This window comes from Puma concolor, chromosome D4 (assembly GCF_028749965.1).
Source record: "Puma concolor isolate L17-30 chromosome D4, mPumCon1.1.hap2, whole genome shotgun sequence".
NCBI classification, from domain to species: Eukaryota; Metazoa; Chordata; class Mammalia; order Carnivora; family Felidae; genus Puma; species Puma concolor.
Genome location: NC_141679.1, coordinates 22,535,001 through 22,558,765, shown reverse-complemented (window position 1 = coordinate 22,558,765; position 23,765 = coordinate 22,535,001). Strand labels below are relative to the sequence as shown.

Sequence of the window (23,765 nt, the reverse complement as noted above, 5' to 3'; positions counted from 1 at the left end):
TATAATAACTTTTGTTTTGAGATATTCTAGAAGCTTTGGATATTCTTGATTGTTGTTTTTCATTTATGGTACTTTTTAAATCTAGGAACCAGGCATCTGTGATATACAGAATACTTATGTGTGTTGAATCATCTTATCCTTGTGACTAATTTGGGGGGATTATTTGAAAAGTGTTTTTTATTCCTGATTTCATGAACCATGCTCAGTCCTAGGCTTTCTCTTATTCTTGTTGGTGTCTACCCGTAGACTACAAATGAGTTTTAAATGGATTATAAGTGAGTTATTAAATTATCTAGTGGTTAGGATAACCTTCAGTCATGTTCATTTCTTTTTTGAGAGTGTGGTGGTAGTAATTTTGATTGTTTGCAAATGTCTTCTCCTTCCACACATGTGGTAAGCTGATAGTTCCCCATCCCCTGTGAACTTAGGCAGAATATACACAGCTTGTTTTGGCCAATACAGTGTGAGTAGAGGAAACCTCTGTCCCCTCCAGGTGGGAGCTTTTAAGAGCCATTGTGCAAGTCAGCATCTTCCGATTGGCTTAGAGCCTGCTTGACCATACGTGCAAGGTGGTGCTCTCTCAGCCCATATCTCCAAAGGATTATGAGAAAGAGTTTTGTCTGTTGACCCACTTGAGACTTGGAGGTGTATGAAAAATAAATTTTCATTGGGTTACACTCTCTAAAATTTGGGGCTTCTCTTTATTGCAATTTAACTGGTTGAAACAATGTAGACTCCTTTAACGGATCCCCGTTACCTTTAAGCATTTGAAAGCTTATATGTGAACGTTCTCGGTATAGAGAGAATTGGAAAAAGTTCCTCTTGTTACCATAGAGACAACCCAGAGCTAAAACAGTAGGGAAATTTGCAAGGAAAATAATTGAAAGATCATGGAATTTGGATCTGATGACTTGGTCCTAGTCCTATCACCATTCTGTTTCACCTTTGATACAACTTTTATAAATTGAATAGCATAAAACATTATTGAATTTTTTAAAATATCATCCCTGCCTAGGAAAGTGATTCATAATGTGTGGAAGAATTCTCACAATTAACTGCCATTGCCTCGTAAGGACATTGTAAAATTTTACTTATTCTCAGAAATTGTTTACTAAGTAATAATAATGAATTGTTTATTGAATCTCTTTTTCTCCTCTCTTTAGATCTTTAGATTAAAATCTGTTTTGATTAAATAAAGCATCTTTTGGGATTGAGTTATGGCCAAATGGCTGCTGCCTACATTGACTTGGTTTAGAGGGTGCCAGTGAAGAGAGAAGTGTGGAAATGCAAGTACTTCCTGAAGAGGAAGCCACACTGGTAAACCCTAAACCTGAGTGCAAATGGCAGATATTGGAGTCATTCCTAGGACTACTTTGTACTGAGGCGGGGAAGTGACAGTGCCCTCTTGGTGGAAGAGGGAGGAGCAGGAGGTTGCTGGGCAGTTAGACCTTCAAGAAGCTGTGGGGACAGTGGCTGGAGTGAGGGAGCAGATAAGCTCCAGTGCTCCAGAGTGAGTAAAGGCAAAGAAAACTTGAATTCTAGAAGACAAGCTTCCTACTCTGAAAATTTGCCTAGCGCCTTCCTAAACGCCCCTGAGCTGTAGCCAGACACAGGAGACAACCATTGATATCATAGCTTGCTTCCTCTTTAATCCTCCCTGTCACCTCCCGGGCCTGTATTCATTAGCAGCTCCCAAGAAGCACCATGTCTACTCACCTGTCATGGTGACTTTTGGGAACTAAAAAGATTTGGAGACAACTTCTATCCTTTCTAAGCAAGGATGGCATTTGCCATCTCTGTCCTCCTATTGAGCTTTTTTTATTTTCTTTTTCTTTTTTTAAATTGCATTAGGACACTAAGTACAGGTAGTAGGAAGATGGGCTTTGGAGTCAGATGGTCGGTCAGATGGCCGGGGCTCTAGTCTCACCTCTATCAATTACTTATGATGGCAACATACTTAAGCATTTTTTTTTAAGGCTTAAATACCGTTTCTATCTAATCACATTATACACAATGTTCAGAATGGTTCTAATGGTGAATTCCTTATAAAGACATACTGAAAATTAGTTCTTGGATTTTTCTGCTAGTAACTCTTAATGTGCCAGAGAGTAGAATTTCAATGTGATATTACATATTCTGGCTCACTGAGAAGGTTAGCACCATGGCAAAGTTCTAGCAATTATTTATAGACATGTGGGGGGGTGTGTGGGGGGGGAAATTGTGTGGCTCTCACAGTGGTCTACTCTCGATATTCCATCTGCCGCAGGAGGTCCAAATGGGACAAACAGGTATAGATACTGTGGGTAAATTCTTTTGCAATTGACAGCCCATCTTCTTTTTTTTTTCTGCAGGGCCCACACTAAGAGTGTTGCAAGCATGGCATCTACTTATGAGGAGGAATTTAGGATGTAAGCTTTGTTTTTTGTTTTCTTCATCATGATGAGAAATAAGAATCCAGGGGGTGGCTGCTCCAAATGCTTCACAGTTTAATGAAGCTAAATTTTGGCCAAATTTCTCTTGAGCTACTGTGGCAGATTAAGGATGGACATAAATTCTTCGATACTGCCTCCATTGAGAGTAGAGATCTATTGAATATGGGATGGTTTGCGACTGCTTTGACCAATAGCAAATGGCAAAATGATATCATTCAAGTGTCAGCTGTTTGAAGGAGGACTGGCATCTTCTAAGTTGTTGCTCTCTTGGAAGCCAGCTGCCAGGCAGGGAGACTACCCTGAAACAATCACTTTGAAAGAATCCCAGGCCACATGAATGAGTCCCAGAGAATACGACATCATGGAGAGAGAATGAGGGAGGGAGGGAGAGGGAGAGATGGAGGGAATGTCAAGGAATCCTGGAGTTTCCCATATACAGTAAAGAGGCCATCTTGAAAGTGGACCCTTCAGTCCCAGCCATTAGCTAATACCATGTGGATCAGAGACCAGTCACCCAGCCAAACTCATTCTGAATTACTGACTCATAAAATTGTAAGTGGATAGAGTGGTTATTTTAAGTCATTTGAGGTAATGTAAGTTTTGGGGTAGTTTGTGATGCAGTAATAGATAGCCTGGTAAATTGGTTTTATAATCCTAAATTCCGTCATTGTTTTTAAAGTTTAAGGTTTGTTTTTATCATTAATTCCTTGGAAATGGTTATCCCATTTGAATTAAGAGAATTTTTAAGAGATTTCTTCACAAGTTGTTTCAAGGAGTTAGGGGGTCAGTGTGTCTCCAGGAACCTGAGGTAACAGTGGGGAAACTGGGGCAGCTGCAGAGAGAAGAGAAAATGGGGAGAATATGAGGAGCCAGAGAAAGGACACAGGGCCTGAGGAATGTTCGGTGTGGCACCCTCCTCTATCCTGGGTGCTCTGACCACCATGCCAAAGCATCCTGTTTCTTTGAGTTATGTGTGGCCTGATGAGAAGCATCCGTTCACCGAAACTGGCTTATATCTGTTTGCTTCCATAATGTGCTTGGCCAAGTGATAGAGCAGAATCTGTATCCTACACTATTCCTTCTTTGGCAAGCCCTTCCTATTTTTTCTTTTTTCAAAGAGCCTATCGGCTCTTACCTATCATGTGAGACAGCTCTGGGAGAATTCCTCCCGGCTAATCGAGATGTTCTTCCTCCTTTGTGCTCCCATGGCAACCTGAGCTCACCTCTGGCATTTAAAATGCCATATTGAATCATTTGCCAAGGTTTTGGTTACTTCCAGGAATGGCATGTTTCCCAAGGGCAGGAAACATTTCTTGTTTATTTCAATGTCTACCAAGTGCATAGAAAGGAATTTGGAACTTAAGTGCTCCGTGAGCACTTCATTGCACAGAACTGAAAGGAACCATCTTGTGCAGAGGTCATTTCTCTGGTGACTTCTAAACTACTGAGCCCATTATGCTAAGCAAGACAAGTCAGACAGAGAAAGACAAATACCTTATGATATCACCTATATGTAGAATCTAAAAAAAGTAAACCTGTAAAAAGCAGAGTAAAACGGGGCACCTGGGTAGCTCAGTCACTTGAGCATCCAAGTGCTTTTATTTCAGCTTAGGTCATGATCCCATGTGCTCTCAGCACGGACATTCTCTGTCTCCTCTCTCTCTGCCTGTTCCTCACTCTCTCTCTCTCTCTCTCTCTCTCTCTTTCTAAAATTAAACAAAGCAAAACCAAAAACAAAGAGTAAAACGTGGTTATCCGGGGATAGGGGGATAAGTGGTAGTGTTTAAGGGTACAACTTGTAATGAACAGCATATAAGCCCTAAAGATCTAACGTGCATTATAATGATATAGACAATTACCGTGCTATAATTATGTAATGTGATAAATATCACTGCATTGGCAACCATGCCAGTATATAAATGTACATAAATGTATCAAAGTTACACACTGTACACCTTAAACTCACACAGTGTTGCACATCACATTTATGTAAAAACAAGCAAACAAACAAAAACTGGTGCTGTTGAGACCATGGGAAACCTGCCTTTTGGGAGTAGGTAGGCTTTCTCTGAAATCAGTTCTTACTACAAAGAACTAATTATCTTTTCCTCCTCCTCACCTCCCTCATTTTCTGGAAGCTTGTCTTTCTGTCTTTGTGGGGTTGTAACAGCACATACCACATCTTGAAGGGGAATGATATGAAGGTAACTTGGGGCGCCTGGGTAGCTCAGTCAGTTGATCTCATGGTTCATGAGTTTGAGCCCCACATCGGGCCCTGTGCTGACAGCTTGGAGCCTGGAGCCTGCTTCAAATTCTGTGTCTCCCTCTCTGTCTATCCCTCCCCCATTCATACTCTGTCTCTCTCTATATGTAGCTCTCAAAGATAAATAAACATTAAAAAAAAAAAAAGGTAACTCAGTTGGGAACACCTGGGTGGTCAGTCGGTTAAGTGTCTGACTCATGATTTCAGCTTAGGTCATGATTCCAGGGATCATGGAATCGAGCCCTGCGTTGATTTGTGGGATTGAGCCCTGCATTGGGCTCTGCATTGGGCATGGAACCTGCGTAAGATTCTCTCTCCCTCTGCCCTTCTCCCCTGCTCGTGCATGCTCTCTCTCTAAAATTAAAAAATAAGTAAAGGTAACTCAATCTGGAGCCATCCTTAGTAAGATTAATGCTTACTACTTTTTCTGTCTCCTTTCCACGCTCTCCTCCTACTTCTTTCCTGTCTTTTTGTAGGACCATTTTCCTCATTATATTCCTTTGTTTTCATTATGGGGCATGATGAGATAAGACTGGTCATTTGTTCTTCCTCTGCTTCTTCAGTAGGGACAGAAGTGCACAGGCATCCTCAGGCTCTGATTCAGCAGAGACTCTCTGGTCCCCATTTCCTCAACTGTGCAAGAAGCAGGGTAATTAAATAGTTCTCAGGCCGGCTAATGGGATAGAAGCAAACTCGAGGTGCAATGGTAGGTGTCAAAGCACTTTGCAAAGTGAACTGATATATAAATACCTTGTGCGTTGTGTGAGTTCAGCTGGTCCCTGCCTATCACTATCTAATTGTGTAATTGACCCCCTACTACTCACCTAGTGTTGTTTCTGACCACAAATCCTTGAAACAATTAAAGTCTGCATGTTAGATTTGTCTTCAAGGATTTCCAAGGCCTGCCACTGTGGCATTAATGGACAGAACCAGAGAAGCGGAAGCAGTGTGTGATGAATGTACTATAATTGCTCTTTGGTATGACATAGTAATAGGAAAATTCATATAATTGACAATGTAAAGGCCCCTACTGTTAGCAGCTGCTTTAAATTTAATGGAGCTGAGATTGTTAATAGTCTTTTCTTCACAGGGGTCTTTCCTTTGGCAGCTATAGCACAGAGCTAGCTTGTCCCGTCCTCTAGACTTTCCCTCCAGGCCCACAACCCAGCTCACTGTGACGGAAGATGATAGGGAATAGGTCCATTTGCACTTTTTTGTCTTGTCTTAATTATCTGGTGGAACCATCGGTGTGTGATACATGGCATTCCCTCCCTGGGGAGGGACTTCTCCTTATGCAGCATGATAGTGTAGAAGGACAGTTCTGGAACTGAACCAGGGATGTACCGTGTACTAGCCACGAGTTTGGGACAAGTTACTTAACCTCTCTGAGCTGTAATCTCTTCTAGACAATATAAAAACTAAAACCTACGTAATGTAAAGTGACTGGCACGGAGCATGGAATGTGTTTATCAAATGTCAGCCTCTCCATACGTCATACCAGTCTTCCAAAATTAGCTAAGTCCTACACTACCAAGTTTCTCTAAAGTCTTCACTCTCTGGTTTGCCACTTTTCTCACCAAAACGACACAGCAATCTGATTACATTACAAAATTCCTTAGAACTGTTTCCCCTTCCCCTACAAGGGCTACCTTATTTTGCCAAACAACCAATATGGGTCTTAGGTTATGAAAAACAATGCAGAAGATTTAGCATAGGGAGTCTAGCTGTTAGAAACTTGGGGTCATTACCATGGATTAGGTTGATTAGCATAGGATGGATTCATAGGTGCAACTCAAAGCCAGAGTAAAGCATTAAGTAATTCTACTTAGACATCGATGCATGTCTTTTTTTTTTTTTTTTTTTAATTTTTTTTTTCAACGTTTATTTATTTTTGGGACAGAGAGAGACAGAGCATGAACGGGGGAGGGGCAGAGAGAGAGGGAGACACAGAATCGGAAACAGGCTCCAGGCTCTGAGCCATCAGCCCAGAGCCTGATGCGGGGCTCGAACTCACAGACCGCGAGATCGTGACCTGGCTGAAGTCGGACGCTTAACCGACTGCGCCACCCAGGCGCCCCCGATGCATGTCTTTTGAATGAAAAACATCAGATTATAAAATTGTGTGTGCACGTGTGTATGTGTCTAGGAGAAAAAGAAGAGGGAGGTGGGAGAAAGAGAGAGACAAGAGAATTCTTCTGGGGCTCAGGCGCCTGCAGGAAGAAGCGTGTTTAGTGCAGTTTCTCACTAGGTCTACTCTAATTGTTCCCCTTGACTGCAGATAAAGCTTATTTATTTTTTCCTTTTTCCTTTTTTTTTTTTCTTTGTGCCTGTCACTAGCCTTCTCCAGGTAAACAAAAGCCATAGGTGCTGACTCCATTCTCTCTGCAATCATTCAGACCATTTTCCTATGTAGTGATTTTGCAATTAGTATTAACTGGGGACTACATCATTTATCCGGGGAACAGATGGACATTAGAACATGCCCAATTTAGACCAATAGAATATTTATAGACCGCTGCAATAATAATTCAGGAAGAACACTACAGTTTCCTAACCTTCTTCTAGAAGAACTCTAGAGTTCTAGAAGAACTTTCCTAAGAAGGAAGTAAGGTGTGTTGATTTTATTAAATTCCTTATTTCTCTTACTGTATGAGCTTCTCCCTTACTAGCTCCTTAATGTGTGTGCTACTGAAAGTAACCATCATTTATAAGTATTATTGATTTTTTTCTCATGTCTTCCAGTCACCTTTATGTTTGAGAAAGAGAGAGAGAGAAAGAGTGCAAGCGGAGGGAGGAGCAGAGAGAGAGAGGGAGACACAGAATCCAAAGCAGACTCCAAGCTCTGAGCTGTCAGCACAGAGCCCAATGCGGGGCTTGAACTCTCACAAACTGCAAGATCATGACCTGAGCCGAAGTAGGATGCTTAACCGACTGAGCCACCCAGGCGCCCCTGCCAGTCATCCTTAATCAAAATATTCTGTCACCTCAAAGTCTTCCACTGGAAGATACTGCTTGACATACAAGCTCTTAATGGTTGGCATTCAACACTCTACCCAGCCCTTGTGCTTTGATGAGCCCTCTGAGATGGTATACTACAACTCTCAGAAGCATGTTTTCCCCTCGAAAATGTAGTTTTTACTCTGTTGATACTTGCTTTTGTTTTTGTTTCTTTTCTTCACTTTTTTTTATAAGTTGTTATTATCTGGAAATGCAGTAATAGGTGGCAAAAAAGGTATCACTCAACAAACAAAAGAAGATCAAAATGTTGCCATCCACTAAAGGACAAATGGAAGATGTATAGCCACTTAGGTGTGTGCCAGCAATTATAAAACAGGGAAAATGGATACATTCTCTGAGATATGTCATTTCCCTGAAGCGAAAGTGAGCACTTGGTGATATATACTTATAATTCTGATGGATTAATCTTTGCCAGTAATCATCTTAACACATAACTTTGCAAATGTCTTGAGGAATCGTGTATGTCTGCCAAATGTTTGTGCTGTTGGTGCAATTTAGGGTGTCCTATATACATCATTAGTCCCACTAATGTTTGGACACTCCTGTTGGGACAAAGGCAATTCTCTGGAGATGGGAGCAGCCATGAGTTGTTATAAGCAATGTGCACATGTATACTGCATAATAGAAGACATCTGCGTGGGGGACCACAGCATTCTTTACTATCCATTCCTTGTACTTCTCATCAAGTGATACCTATATTAAGTTTATGCCTTTTAAGCACAGCTTCTTCAGGGTTTGGTCATATTTAACAAAATTTATTTTTAAATGTTTATCCATTATTGAGAGAGAGAGAGACAGAGACAGAGAGAGAGTGTGAGTGGGGAAGGGGCAGAGAGAGAGGGAGGCAGAATCTGAATCAGGCTGCAGGCTCTGAGCTATCAGCACAGAGCCTGATGTGGGGCTTGAACTCACTAAACGTAAGATCATGACCTGAGCTGAAGTCGGATGCTCAACCGACTGAGCCACCCAGGCACCCCTGGTCATATTTTGGGTGAAACTTATAACTATAGTGTTTGCTGCTACACCTTCTTAGGTAAAATGTGTTTGTCTGCGATGTGTTGGTAGATCAGACACTCTATCAGCCCTTGGATAGTGGTGCTAGCTAAGATCATGTGGATCCAAAAGGCAAACGCAGAATATGTGTTGATTTTGGTGAGTGATGAATAGCTGCCACTACTGGGGGACAGTGTGAAGAAGAAGTTTTACTTGCTTCAAGCGGCTGCTTGGTTTTCATGAGGGGTGGTACTCTTCAGAGATTTCAATTTTGTTCTCTTTTGCTAGTAAGTGGAATATTGAAAAGGGCAGGAATTAGACTGGTTAGTATCAGTGAGGGAGGTCCTGCTGTCTGACTCACAAAAAGTCTATCTCTGCCACTATGGCCGCTCTTTTTATGAGTTCATCATGCAAGCACCGTAGTGGTCAAGCTCAAAGGTTAGAAGATATCTACTCACTGAGTCATCTTGTTTGTGAAGTGTTTAATGCCTCTTCTGAGGTGGACACACTCTGCTCAGCATTAATGTGTCATACGAAGATCCTCATATTTTATGCTCACTCTCAAAGGTTCATTTGCCTGACACATCCCCAGATCTCCTTGTTCCCCGTCCTTTGATCTAGTTCTTTACAAGCCATTGACCAATCAGTTAAGCTATTTCTGCCTTCTTGAGAATCGATATATACGCTCCCTTTTGTCTACTGTCTCTGCATTCCAAGCGCATCACCCCTTGTAGTGTCTGAAGCTCTGCCAAATGGGAGGCTTTCCCCGTGATGGTTTTTCAGGGCTTCCCCTGAGAGGTGACATGGTGCAGTGATACTTTATTTTTTGTTTGCATTCACTTAGTAAACTGACCCATCTGTGAATCAAGCTTGTGTATTTCCTCTCCTATCAGTTAGTTATAGAAAATGCCCATGTGACAAGAGTGTGAGCTGAGACAAAGGCACCAGACAAACATGGGTTCTGACAGCTGTTCATTACCTTATTTGTGTCTCCTGGACCACCTTGAGCCTGATTTTGCATGTACCACATCTGCTTGATTAATGATTGCTGCTAGAACGTCCCAATGTTATGATTTGGTGGATCTGAAAGTATCCAATTTATGATGAGTAATTCTGACCATACAGTCACTTAATTCCCGAGGGCAGATGTGCAGTTTCTAAAAGATCTAGTATTATCCCAAGACCTATTTTTTGAATGGAATATAGTTTTTCTGCTACATGTGACATGACATTGACTTTCTTCCAAATCATAGGAGTTTCTGCTGTGGCCATCCTGTTGGGTCTTCCCAGAGTCCTACACAATGTCTTTCTCTACCACGATCTGTCTAGTATCATGGAGTCTGCTGAGCCATAGAAATAAAATGTCAGCACTTCAGAACCAAAACCTGAAGTACTACAGAGAACTATTTTTTTCTGGACCTTAACAGAAGTTGATAATAGCCTTTAAATCAACATGGTGAATTGGTAGTTTCTGTATTCCTAATGCAGAATATACTGCCTGCAAAACCCAAAAGAACCTATCAAAGGTTGGGTTTCATTCTTTGTGGTAGGAAACATGACATATTTCCCCACTCTCTGGACTGGATATGCATGTCTAAGGCATCCATACTATTTGCCACTTCTTGCTCATCAGCTTCAATTGACATGATGTAAATTCTCTCCAAAATATCCAGAAAGTTGAAGGTTAGCAAAATATGCCATCTCAAAATATGCCACTTTGGCATAGGCTTATTTTGAGCTGAAGGCAGTTGAAAAGAAGTAAATATAAGAGTATCTCTTTGCCCTCCCCTTATTCGCTTAGAGGCAGGATACAAATTTATAAAGGTGTTTCCCTTTCCTTCTCTACCAGGAAGGACAGAAGTTAACCACCAGAGATAACCAGGTCCTTATCGGCCCAGAGAGGAAACCAAAGGAATCTATATAACAAACCTTGCAACTAGCCCTTATCTACCTTTAGTTTCCCCATTTTTTTGCCTTCCCACAGAATGCTGCCCCTGGAACTCAAAGTCTCTTACCTTTGTCTTGTACATCTCTAAAAATATATTGCTCTTTTGTTAAGATGTTATATAAACCCACATTCTAACCACCCCTTTGAGTTACTCATCTCTGAGTGCTCCCAAGTACATGCACAGTGCACAAGTTAATAAAGTTCTGTTTTTCTCTTGTTAATCTGTCTTTTGTCAGGCGAATTTACAGAGCCCCAGACAGTGAACCTCAGATAGGTAGAAGGAAAATAGTTCCCCTTTCCTACACAATCCAGGTCCCTTCAATCTGTTGTATGCCAGAGGTCAAATGAAAATTAGCACAACCTTGGGATAGGACCGTGAATATGTATCCCATGTGTTTTTGTTTACTCTAATTTCTGGGGCGGGTGGGGGTAATTTCAAGGGCTACTACTTTGCTTTCTTACTACAAACATTCCTAATCTATAGGTCAAGGAACCCATTTGAAATTTCTGCTAACTGCTAAATATGTGCACTTGAATTACCCATTTGGGGAGCAAGGAAGTGACAACCAAGCGGGTCCATAGAGACAATAACCCCTCCTGTGGGATAGACCTGGGTCAGAACTCCATTTATTACCTTTACTAACTGAACTCCTTATACCCCTACTGTAATGCAGAGGAAAGCAAGATGGCACATGGATCTCCTGGTATCAGATTGAACTTGGATGCTGTATTTGACAAACCTTGAAAAATCTGGAAATTCCCCTTTCCAAGTGTGCCATTACCCAAGTAAATGGCTATAGGTCCCACTTGGGAAGGATGGAAGAATCACTGTTGTATGTAATTGCTGGTGTTAGCTTCAGCAGCACGTATACAGAATTGGAAAGATACAGAGAAGATTAGCATGACCCCTGCGTGCAGATGACATGCAGATTCATGTATATACCTGCTGCAATGTCAGAGATCCCTTCATCATCTGGACCTGGATGCTCCTTCAGTCAGTGGGTCCTGCATCTGGGAGTTGACTCCAGTGTGGAAACTGGGCAAAAGTTTGTGACTTTCCACTGGGGAGTGTTGCCTTCTACTCATCTATTCCTAATTTTTCTGATAGATATAGATATTTAGATGTAGATTTGACAGTACCCTGGGCAGTTGGCTGCTTATTGATCTTGCCTCTAGGAACACCACGTATTTCAAGGCATCTCTAAGACCGTATTAAGTCAGACCCCTCTTGGCTGCCATTCAGACCTTGCTAACCATGCTATTCCAAGATCCTATCATCCCCTTTGCTTCTAGGGAACTCAGTTTTGTAACAGCTACTAATTCAGCCCACAGAAGACAGGCATTACTGAGCATTGCAGTGATGTTCCTCCCTAGTTCATTCCTTATTGCTTTAATAAGTGGAGTGCTCTCCAGGCCCTCTTAAAGGAAATGACCAGCTGGTAGGTTTTCCAGTTGTATATAATAGATCCATTCTAGCATACTTAGCTCTCTAAGCCTTACTGAGCTCTTTCTCACCGTTTTCCAGAGCCTCTCTAATTTAATGCCAGCTGTCATTTTTTCCAAGCCTGTAGAACCATCACTTAGAGTTCTTGCCAGGGAGTTAAATAAATCCTGTTTCACTAGTGAGTTCCCTCATATGGTAAATCTTCCTTCATCTAGCTTTATATGCCACCTTCTTGATCCGGCATCTTCAAGACTCACTTCCAGACATATTTTCCTGGTTCCTGCCAGCACATGTTACCCATGTCCTGTAGCAACTTTGATGTATAATCCCTCCTAGTCCCTGACACATCCAGCACTTCTCCAGGCTGGCTATGCCGAGGTTTGATCATATTTAAGGGCCTGATCATATTTAAAGTCCAGGTGGACTTTAAGAGAGCAGATCCTAAGGAGGTTATTTGTTGTCTTGTTTGGCACCTACCTCATTTGAGGCCTCTGCAGAGTCTTAAACAAGGTGGGTTTTCTCTCTTCCAAAAGAAGTAGGCCACTTCTGCTGGCCTGGTGGGCTCAGAGAGATTAAGGATACGAAGTTCACTGGTTCATCTACCTACATGTCTTCATCTCAAATCTCAGAGTTCCACTCTTTCCCTCTCTGGGTGCTGTACTGGTATAGGAGATTTGCCTAGGCCTAGAATTCTCTAAAGCTCTGCCAATATTATACTTAACTTCTCTGTCTAATCTTCAGCTGTTTCCACCCTCTGGCTTCAGGTGATGAGAATCTTTTCGAATGCTACCACGGAGGCCTCTGACACTCACACTTTACTTTGAATTATTAAGAGGTCTGAACCTGTCATTTTCTTTCTTCACTAAATCAATGCTACTTAGCAACAGCCACTCAATTTCACAGTCTTTGCAGTTGCTCTTTCCCCATATCTCTCCAGCGCCTGGGAAATTGTACCAGGCAGTGCATTCCCTCCACCTGCATCCCATCCCCTTCTCCTCACAGGGAAGTCTTAGTAGTTGCCTGCTGCGGCTTCCCAGAGACTATATCAGTCCATCACCTACCACCTGTGATCCAGCTGGCACGTTAGATGCAACTAGAAATGTCTATCCTTAGCCTCTGCTTCTCAGATATATTTCTGATACAAAGCACCTGAGGTTGAGTTTCTTAAAAGTGGAGACCAAGATGGGGATTCTCATTCAAGTAACTCACTAGAGGAGTATTCTCAGGAGAAAAGAAGTGAACAATGCCTGATAGAGCCAGGCGTAAAAGCTAATCACGAATGTGGTCTCAATCAAAGACTTAGCTTTAGTCTTTGAACCCAGGGGAAGCTTTGGAACACCTGTGGCAACAAATAACCTCACCCTAAGATCAAGAACCAGTCTTTCATCCCTTAGTACCAGTCAATTATTGCCCGAAGTTTGTTGGGTGGGTACCTTGTAGCTTTCCAAGTGAGGAAGCTCCCATTTGGCCAAGGATAATGCTCTAGATGAAGGGTCGGCTGTGAGTTGTTATCAGCTAGCACTTGGAGCGCTAAAGGATGGGCACACTGGCAGATGCAAAGGATCTGTGCACTGCCACTATCCGTACAATAGATCGGCAGTACATCTGAGATTCCACAGTTCAAACCAGCTGTCAGATGATGCCAATATGTGGTCCAAGGACCACGCTTTGAGTGGCAAGAAAAAGATTATTTTGTTTTCAGGTTTTTCTACCTTTTACCCCCTGCATCACTTTTCCTTTCCTTTCCTTCATGCTTCCTCTTTCCAGTTATGCTGATTCTACATCTGATCTTCACACCAGCTTGTAGGACAGCATTCAGAGGATGTGGACATCTTGTAAGTTTCTTTCATCAGAAAGGGAAGAAAAACCTCAATTTATTGGTCTGTTTTTCTACTGATGCATCAGTTGCCTACACCACAGTTGATTTTAAGCAGGTTACTTCCTTCGCCTGGATGAATAATAGTTCTTTTTGGTTTTTTAAAATTTATTTATGTTTATTTTTTTTATTTGAGTGGAGTTGACACACAATGTTACCTTAGTTTCAGATGTACAATTTAGGGATATGACAAGTTTTTGCATAATGATGTGCTCACAATTATAGCTAGAGTTCTTATGGGCGGGTCTTTTAAAAAAATTTTTTTAATGTTTATTTATTTCTGAGAGAGGGAGAGAGACAGAGTACAAGCTGGGGAGGGGTGGAGAGAGAGGGAGACACAATCTGAAGCAGCCTCCAGGCAGGCTCTGAGCTGCTGTGCTCTCAGCACAGAGCCCAACCTGGGGCTCGAACCCATGAACTGTGAGATCATGACCTCAGCCAAAGTCTGATGCTTAACCAACTGAGCTACTCAGGTGCCCCTGGGTGGGTCTTTTTAAAATTTTTTTTTTTTTTAACGTTTATTTATTTTTTTGGGACAGAGAGAGACAGAGCATGAACGGGGGAGGGGCAGAGAGAGAGGGAGACACAGAATCGGAAACAGGCTCCAGGCTCTGAGCCATCAGCCCAGAGCCCGACGCGGGGCTCGAACTCACGGACCGCGAGATCGTGACCTGGCTGAAGTCGGACGCTTAACCGACTGCGCCACCCAGGCGCCCCTGGGTGGGTCTTTTTAAATATTACAGTCTTAGGAGCTAATTCGAGAACAAGGCAGGACTCTCAACTTTTTGTAAGAAGACTAACAATAACAAAGCCACCTTAAAGTAGGAACCACAACCAATCTTTTGATTTAAGCATAGCACTGAAAGAAGCATTTACAAGCCAAATTACTGTGGGATCTCCTGCTTGGATGGGGGAAGGGGGCACCAAATGTGGGATGACCAGATAGGGTGGAAGCCAGTGGCATGGGCAGAGAAAGAATTCACCCAAGGCCGAACAAAGGAGATAGAAGTTTATTGAATACTCAGCAAGGGAGCAGCTGGCTGGACAGCAGAGCAGAGGCTGGCTGCTTTGAGGTGGGTGGGTGGCTGTAGTTAAAGGGGGAAGGTGAGGAGGTATGGGAACTACGGAATTTTACTTTCTTGGTACTTGTGTCCAACCCATTGGATATTTTGAGGTAGGTCGCCTAATGTGCCTGTGTGTATTCGGACAGAGAGTTACTGTGGGCCCTTCCACCTTTCTCAGGTTTCCTCTGTTCAAGTTAATTGCCTAAAAGTGGGCTCTACAATTACGTCCAACTTATTTAGAAATGCTGAGATCCCCCAAAGTTAAGGAATGTGTTCAAGTTCACACAGGAAGTGAGTGGCAAAGATTGGATGATATAGGCCTTGGGACCCCTCTTACTGTGCACGACAATTAATTTGAAATTGGATCTCTGGACCTTGAAAACAATGTTTGAAGTCGGGCTGCCAGCCATCATTTTTATACGTATGTTTTATTCTTAGAGCACAGTGGAGTAGAGCACCAACATGTAAACATGAACATAGAAACACTATGTCAAAGACAAGGATTGGGAATGTTAAAAGATGCTCTAGAGTAGACTGAAAGGTCTGACTTGGTTTAGGATGCCGACATTCACTTTAGAGAAAATCTCCCGTCATCATAGCATCATCCTCCTTACTGTGGGAAATTTTTAATAAGACTGTGATATCTGCTTCAGATATGAGAAGATGACTTCTTTTATTGCTCTCTGCTTTTCCTTAAGTGTTGTCATTTTTCATGGCATAGAGGTGACCTCGAAAGAGAATATGTTCAGTACAGAACAGACTATCCTTTCTCTATTCACATTAAAATAAGGACATTATCACCACAATCATTAACATTATCCTGCGCCTCCTTCTTCTGGTCCCCCTCCTCTTCCCCCTCCCTCCCCATCATCAAATTGTTAACTCTCACCGAGGGCTAATTATGTCTCAGGCAAAATGTTATGAGCTTTATAGGTATCATCTCATTTAATCCTCAAAACATTTGTATGAAGCTAATAAATTTTTTTTTTTTTTTTTGAGAGAGAGAGAGAGACAGAGAGAGAGAGAGACAAAACATGCAAGCAAGCTGGGGAAGGGCACAGTGGGGTGGGGAGAGAGAGTCCCAAGCAGGGTCCACACCCAGGGCAGAGATCAATGTGGGGCTCAATTCTACCACCATGAGATCACGACCTGAGCCGAAATCGAGAGTTGGTGGCTTAATCAACTCAGCCACCCAGGCACCCCAACTAATATGCTTACTAGACTCATTTTACAGATGAGAAACTAATGTAGAGAGGATTTTAACATTTTCCCTGATAGGGAAAAATCTGTTACAAGATGCCTGACAGGACTAATAGGGAAATTCCAGTCCCCCACTGAAGACTCCCCTTTGGGGTTCTTCTTCCTACCCCGCTTGCCGCAGGTGCCAAATTACTGCTAATGTGGAAATGTGGAAGTAACAGACAATAAATTGTTCCCTCTATTTAATGCTCAGGACTCAGACCTCTGGAGAGTGATCTCCTCTGAGCCTGCTGGTGTGAAATAAACCTTCTGCCTTCCAAGATCTCCGAGTGCCACTTGGTTCTTCCGCCGGGTGATCCAGACCAGGTTCCGTAACATCCCCACAGTCACACTTCGAGTTTGTAATAGCACCTGGATTTGAACTGAAGTTGGCTCATATTAGAATTTAGTATTGTAAACATAGTGACCTATGTTGGGCAGTTAGATCAGAAGGCAAGTCAGTTTCAAAGGAAGGTAAATGTCATCAATTTAGTTTAGAAATATATTGCATTTATGTTGGTGAATTCAGGGGAACACTTATAGGCCAACAAGAAATCCTAGAGAAGGACAAGATAAGAAGCTCCATGTTGCAGAAGGATGTTGTCTTGTAACCACAAGAGTAGAAGCACAGAAAATGACTACAGTTTGAAAAAATGGAACACTAGATATTTTTTTCTTGGTTTCTCTGACAACAGGGGCCACTCTTCATAATAATTTTACTAAGAAATGTTTATGCAAATAAAGTACATGTTATCAGGCATAAAATAACATGTGTTTTAGACGTTTCCTTAGAAGTCTGAGAAGTGTGGGAGGAATGTCTGCTGTGATAGAGAAGAGGGCAAAATGGGATAGACTTATGTAATGGTACAAAGGGATTTTCCTGAGCCCACATACTCTAGAATTTGGTGGGTACAAGAAAATGATTATATCTTTTTCTAATTTGTGTATAGGTTTTATAAGTAAATGAAACGTATTGTGTATTCACACTGCTTTATTTTCTCTGACACCAGTGCTGCATTGGGAAAAAAGAAAAAAAAAAAAAAACAGGGAAAAGAAAGAGTAGGTGAGTCAATAAACCTTATAGGACTGGCAGGTATGATGAAGGGGAGTAAAAAGCAATCCCCCCCTTGATTTCTAAATTCTTGGTTAGAATAGGACTCCTATTACAAGAAACACATTCAGGAAAGAAAAACAAACATGTTTATTAACATGTATATGTTGTGTATACCTGAAAGATACCCAGGGAAAAATGAGTAGTAACTCTTCCAATTCAAGTTTAATACCATCTTCTGAGAAAGACAAAAGGAAAAGAGTTTGGGGGAGGGCAGCTGGGAAGGTGACCAGGAAAAGCCTGGTAAACAGGGATGAGGTTTGTTATGCAGATGTAAGTTTGAGCCTTTTCCCATTGATAAGATTCTCTTGTGATTTAGAGCCATCCTTTTCTTTTTAGTTCAGAGAGGGAGACACCCTTTATAAATGGAGATTCTCTTTATAAATGTAAATTTCCCTTACAAAAGGATAACTTACATTCTGTTTTCAGAGCTTTTTCTGGATCTGCTGTTTCTTAAAATAACCAGCTCAAAATAATTCTTATGCCAAAGAGGCATATTTTGGGGTAGATTCTGCCAGCCATCATTTACATTATTAATAATAAAATATACACCAAACTACTTAGGTTGATTTCTTAGGTGATGAGTGGATTGGAAACAAAAAACAATTTGTTTTTAAGTTCATTTATTTTGAGAGAGAGAGAGAAAGAGAGAGAGCATGAGCAAGCAGGGGAGGGGCTGAGAGAGAGGGGAAGAGAGAATCTCTTAACTATGGGAATTATTCTTAAATTTAATCTGGTCCGGCAACAGCTTTTCAGAGGACCTAGACGAACTCATACCTTTATGTGGGAAAGGTGGAAAAGTAAGACTATATATCCATATTTGCTTGTATTTATATGAAATACACTAGAAGAATATAGAAAACAAGAAGTTAAGGGAAGCAAAAGAAATGGGGTGGTGGTAATGCATTGGGTGGAGAGAGGGGAGAGAGCAAGACTTTTGGAATGTGTTATCTATGCAAAAAAAATTTTAAAGGCTCTTGGAAAAAGTAATAAAATAACATCCAGAACTGTGTTTAACAGCCTCAGCAGAGTGTACACAATGAGAGAGTGGTAAATGCCTTAAAAATCTCAGAGTACTTACCTAGAGAAAGTCCAAAAAAATCAAAAGCTGACCTCTATAAGGTCACTGCAAGTCTCAGGACTTAAAATTTGATATTATGATATTTAAAGTTTTTTTTTTTCAATGCTTATTTATTTTGAGAAAGAGTACACAAGAGCAAGGGCAGAGATAGAGGGAGAGAGAGAATCCCAAGGAGGCTCCATGTTGTCAGTGCAGAGCCCGATGCCGGGTTTGATCTCATGGCTGTGAGATCATGACCTGAGCCGAAATCAAGAGTCCGACACGGAACTGACTGAGCCACCCAGGCACCCCTGATATTATAATATTTAAATATTGTGAGATTATAAAGCAAGAACAAAAATTGTAGAGAGGAACCCACTTCAATAGAAACTTAAGTGCCTGAATGTGATTGAGATTATAAACCTTTAGAAAATACTATAGACTTTAAGCTGTAGAATTACTATAGACTTTAATACTATAGATTATAAGCCTTCAGAAAATACATAGACGGTATCTATGTAATTCTTCTCAAGCAATCTTTTGTAAAGCCAATATTTTCAGGTTATTAATTAAATTATTTGTCCTGTTCCTTCAGCTGATCGGAGTATTCTAGCCTCAATGGCTAAACACTTGGGTCCGTTACTAGGGGTAGAGATGTGAAAGGGATACACTCTGACTTCAGACAGTTCTTTCTTGGTCTTCCATGAGCAAAATAAGAAACACTTGCAAGTTTCTGTAAAGCAGAGGTATATGTACTTCCCTAGCAGATGAATAAAGAGGCAGTGCCAGAAGAAAGAGGACAGAACAGATTAATTCTTCTTGAAGGCATTGGGGGATGGGTGCTTCATGAAGATGACATTTGAAATAGATGCTTAAATCCAATTGTTATTTGTATGTTTGTTTTTCTGAGTTAAGGAAGGGGGATGGACATTCCAGATGGAGGGAACTTTTGAAATAGATGCGTGGAGATGTGGAAGGTCATGGTGGACGCAGGGGCACTAGAGCAAGCCCACGAGTGTGAGTGAAGGGGATGGCAACAAGTGAGTCTAGAGAGTGAAGGGATGCCCTCCTAAGCATTTTGGACTTTGTATTAGAAAAAAAAAAAGGGGGGGGTTAGGCATCGATGGTCTAGAGAGGAGTGTGATGTGTTGGGATTCATGGGCTGTGCAGGAGGGATATAGACTATAATGGGAAAGGACCAGAGTCAGGGAGGTCAGATCCAAGGTTATCAAAATAATCCAAATGAGAGATGACAGAGGGCTGCAGTGATGCAGGGGCCATTTCCAGGCCCAATCAGTAATATATGGAGACAACTGGATAGGAAGATAAAGGGGGAAAAGTAGTCAAAGCACACTGATGGATTTCTAGCTCTGTTCACGGGGTCATGATGATATTGTTAGATAAAACAGGAAAAAAGATCAGACACAGATTTGGAGAGAAACAAATGAGTTTGATAAGGTTAACACACTGGTTCCAAATTTTTAGCCTCTGAAGAATTTTTTCCTGGTTCTCAGCTATCAGTTTATGGACTAGTTGTTTCCCTAAATATTACCATGTCCATAATAATAGGCATTAATGAGAATACCCAGAAAGCAAATGATAAACACACATAGCCCTTGTCCTCTATAATGCCCTGCTCAGACAGATGTCCCAGGGTAGGAGATGGAGATGTGTGCTTTAAAGACCAATGTCTGGGTGGCCTAAGATGGGAATCTAATAAATGAAAAAAACCTAACATGATCTAAGATACGGCATCCATTTGCTAGACCTTGCAAGCTGACTTTATTACAGACTGTCAGGGTAGACAGTGACAGATCATTTTGTAGGGCCCAGAGAGAGCCAGATCTATCTGCCTAGAAAAACAAATAAATCCCAGTTCAGAACTGAGGTTAAAAAAGATTTACAAGGCACAGTGATGCATGTACCCCCTTCTGGGTGGGTTGTGGTGGCTGGCCACGGGAGGCTAGCCTCATTGGTTCACATATCCTGCCATCTGGGGACATGGCGAATTCCTGGGCTCATTGTACAGGACATTTTCCCATTTCCCTCTCTATGGTCTAGTTTGGGCAGAAAAATGGACGACAGGCTGGGGAGGATAAAAAATAAACAAGAGAGGGAAAAGAGTCTCTCTCTGAGCAATCTTATAAAACAAAGCATAAATCTTTAACTGCCTGACCTTTCAGCTCACATGATTCTTGGTGCAGAAGGGATAAATCAGGGCTCATCTAGAGGCTCCGGGGAGGATAGCTTCCTGCCTTCCAACAAGAAGCAACCTATTTGTGGAAAGCACATAGATGTGTCATTGTTTTTAATAGAAGCTCAATTGATTTCCTAGAAATTGAAATGTTCCCTTGGTTGGGAAATGAAATTTCTAGTTGGCCGTTCCACCTTTGGCTGCCCTTTGGTGGAAAGTCTTATTGCACATTGCTAGAATTAGCAGAGAGAGGTCAAGTGAAAGGTCTTGGGGTCACACTTCCTCATAACAGGACACCATCTCCTAAATGCAAATCAAACTGGTAGAGGTTGAAGGTTGCACGGACGCAACTCCTACAATATAGTGAAGGAGGTTTTTGTTAACCCCTCTTTTGCTGGTCGCTGTTTTCCCTGCCCTGTGTTGCTCTCTTGCCATCACAGCCCATAAATATTCCATTAGAGCCAAGGATGGTTCCCAGATGCAGCGGTAAAGCAGGTATTTTCTACGTGAGGGGTTACTTGGCACTTCACTGCAGCCCGACCCTTTGTCCCAGCAGCCAAAGTAATGAGTATTTGAAAAAAATTAGGGGCGCCTGGGTGGCGCAGTCGGTTAAGCGGCCGACTTCAGCCAGGTCACGATCTCGCAGTCCGTGAGTTTGAGCCCCGCGTCAGGCTCTGGGCTGATGGCTCAGAGCCTGGAGCCTGTTTCCGATTCTGTGTCTCCCTCTCTCTCTGCCCCTCCCCCGTTCATGCTCTGTCTCTCTCTGTCCCAAAAAAAATAAATAAAAAGAAAAAAAAAACAAAAAAACAAACAAACAAAAAAAAAACGTTGAAAAAAATTAAATTCGTTTCTTAAATGCATGGAGAAAGGGGTGTGTTTTTTCTCAGTAAGCTGACAGTGTTATCACGTGACTGAAGTTCCCCCTTCAGAAAAAGGAAAACTTTTTTTTTTTCTTTTTACTTTATCTGTAGGGTGGTAGTAGTGGTGACCAGAAACGAGGAGATGGTAAATTAATAGTTTGAAGGTAGAATTGGAAATCACAGCTCATTGGTAAAGCCTACTGTTAGAGTTCCTAGAACCAAAGATGAGTTTTGATCATTTTTGACCTGTCTCTCTTTTTTTAAATTATTAAGGCTGCTGAAATGTGGGAAAAAAAAAAAAGGCAGATATGCCAGGAGCCCATACTTCCTGAGGTACTTATTATGAAAAAAAAATCAAGGAAATAATTATTTTATTTCATTGAAAAGATAAGCTTCTGAATCCTTCCCAGATCCCCTTTGCCTGAGTCTTTCCTCTTGGCCCTTTTCAAGTATGGCAGCCACTTCATGAAAAGGAGCTGCTTCTGAAGCCCCAGTGTCACAGGAAATTAACTAGAGCACCTCCTAGAGGCAACAGCCCAACTTCCTAAGGAAAAGAGAACGTATTCCTCAGTTTAGGATGGCTATATCTGAGGGTATCTGTCATTTAAAGAACAATGGCCATTATCAATGAAAATTTGCCACCCTTTTCTTTAAATGCCATTTTGTTAGCAGATTATTTCTGCATTTGCTTTTTCTAAGATTGTCCAAGCTGCTAAAATACAGAAAAAGAAGTAGTGATAATTTAGGCTGGAGTAACGATGTTGATCTCTTTGGCACCAATATCATCAATTTGTCCTGCTTCGTTTACTAATATTTACTATTAGTTTGCATTTGTCCTATTATTTAAGATTTATTTATGACCTAGTGGGGACCAGTTGGACTGAAAATTAGAATATCATTTTAGGTCTCTAATTTACTTTTTGTTGACACAGGGTAATTTAGCCTCTGTGTATCAGATTCCAAGTATATATCTTAATCTGATGATAATTAGTCTACTTTTAAATTACTGGTTTTAGGGGCCCCCGGGTGGCTCAGTCAGTTAGGCATCCAACTCTTGGGTTCTTCAGCTCAGGTCATGATCTTAATTTCATGAGTTTGAGCCCTGAGTCAGGCTCTGTGCTGGCAGTACAGGGCTTGCTTGTGATTCTCTCTCTCCCTCTCTCTGCCTCTTCCCCACTCTCACTGTCTCTGTCTCTCTCAAATAAATAAACTTAAAAAAACAAACAAACAAAATAAAATTACTGATTTTTATCCATACATGTTACAAATGGCATGCATTTAACATGATTTTAAAAAATAATAAAAACCACACTAGCCAAAAAAAAAAAAAAAATCCAGAAGGGATTTACACAGGAAATGACAACTAGGCTTATAGTTGCTTCTTATTAAAATATTTTCTAAATACTTATTAATATTCAAATAAATGAGTTTGGTCCCAGTTTTCAGAATGAATTTTATGTTGAATATACCTTATTTATTGCCATACTGATAGTAGAAATCCACCAATAAGTGGTTCAACATTCCTAGTAATATATGAGGAAGGTCAGAGGAAGACTGATTTTTTAAAAATGATTGATTTACCTCTTTTCTAGGTTATTTCTTCATTAATAAATCACATTTAAATGGTAGTAAAATAGTCTTGTGATTTTTCAAGAATAGTTAATAGTCCAAAGGCTGCCCTTGGCTAAGGGCCATGTATTTCAGGTCTTTTTTTTATAGTCATCTATTTATTTCACCCAGCCAATCCCAGCATGGAAGCTACTGCTACTTATATGAAGCTTTTCAATTTAGTCATACATGTGGTGGTAGGCTTATTTTATTTTATTTTATTTTATTTTACGTTTACTTATTTTTGAGACAGAGCATGAATGGGGGAGGGTCAGAGAGAGAGGGAGACACAGAATCGGAAACAGGCTCCAGGCTCTGAGCTGTCAGCACAAAGCCCGACGCGGGGCTCGAACTCACGGACCGGACCGCGAGATCGTGACCGCAGCTAAAGTCGGACGCTCAACCCACTGAGCCACCCAGGCGCCCCAAGGTGTGTTTAAACTTGCATTTATCTTACCCTGCAGGAACAGGATGATATTTAAGTTACAAAGGCTTTGGGAAATTTGGAAGAAGTTGGGGGAAAGTGGGGAAGAAGCAATAAAATCAGATAGCCTCATTCTCTCCCTCGAGCAAGAAAAATGCATCCACCCCACAAGTGTACACCTGTTTTCCTGCTTGCAGTCTCTGTGCAAATCATTGCCTATTGTTAGGGAAG

The 23,765-nt window shown here is 41.4% G+C and overlaps 1 long non-coding RNA gene and 1 other non-coding gene across 2 annotated transcripts in view; both read left to right on the top strand.

The window, feature by feature from the left end:
• Positions 1-23,765, top strand: part of LOC147574755 (uncharacterized) — a 140,160-nt gene that overhangs the window by 109,306 nt on the left and 7,089 nt on the right. Inside the window, exon 5 of the long non-coding RNA XR_015243293.1 lies at positions 2,352-2,408. This is a non-coding gene — a long non-coding RNA (uncharacterized LOC147574755). The remainder of the gene's footprint in view (positions 1-2,351; positions 2,409-23,765) is intronic.
• LOC112868765 (U6 spliceosomal RNA) lies at positions 11,502-11,607 on the top strand. The gene has a single exon (XR_003224358.1). It is a non-coding gene; the product is annotated as a U6 spliceosomal RNA (small nuclear RNA).